The following is a 557-nucleotide window of genomic DNA, read 5'->3' on the forward strand; positions in this document are numbered from 1 at the left end:
ATTGTTAGTCAACACATCTCAATTATAACTATCAATGTAAATGGACTCAATTCACCAATTAAGAGAAATAGACAGGCACAGTGGATTAGGAAAGAAAATCCAACATTATGCTGTGTACAAGAAACACATTTAACTCAAAAAGACATTCATAGGCTGAAAGTCAAAGGATGGAAAACAATACTACACGCCCCAGCACTTCAGAAAAAAGCAGAGCTAGCAGTTCTATTCTCAGACCATCTCAACTTCAAACCAAGAATGAGCAAGTGAAATAAAGAGGCCACTATATACTGGTGAGGGGAAAAATTCAAGAGGAAGAGGTAATACTCATAAATATGTATGCACTAAACACGGGAGCACCCAACTATATAAAGCAAATCTTAATGGACATGAAAAATCTAATATTCAATACCACAATCTTAACAGGAGAACTTAACACCCCCTTATGCCCGAAAGATAGATCAACAGACAAAAAAATTAGCAAAGAAATAACAGAACTGAACCAGAGCTTGAAACAAATGGACTTGGTGGACATATACAGAGTGTTCCACCCAAACACA

Source organism: Octodon degus, unplaced genomic scaffold (genome assembly GCF_000260255.1).
Source record: "Octodon degus isolate 3935 unplaced genomic scaffold, OctDeg1.0 scaffold00019, whole genome shotgun sequence".
Lineage (NCBI taxonomy): Eukaryota > Metazoa > Chordata > Mammalia > Rodentia > Octodontidae > Octodon > Octodon degus.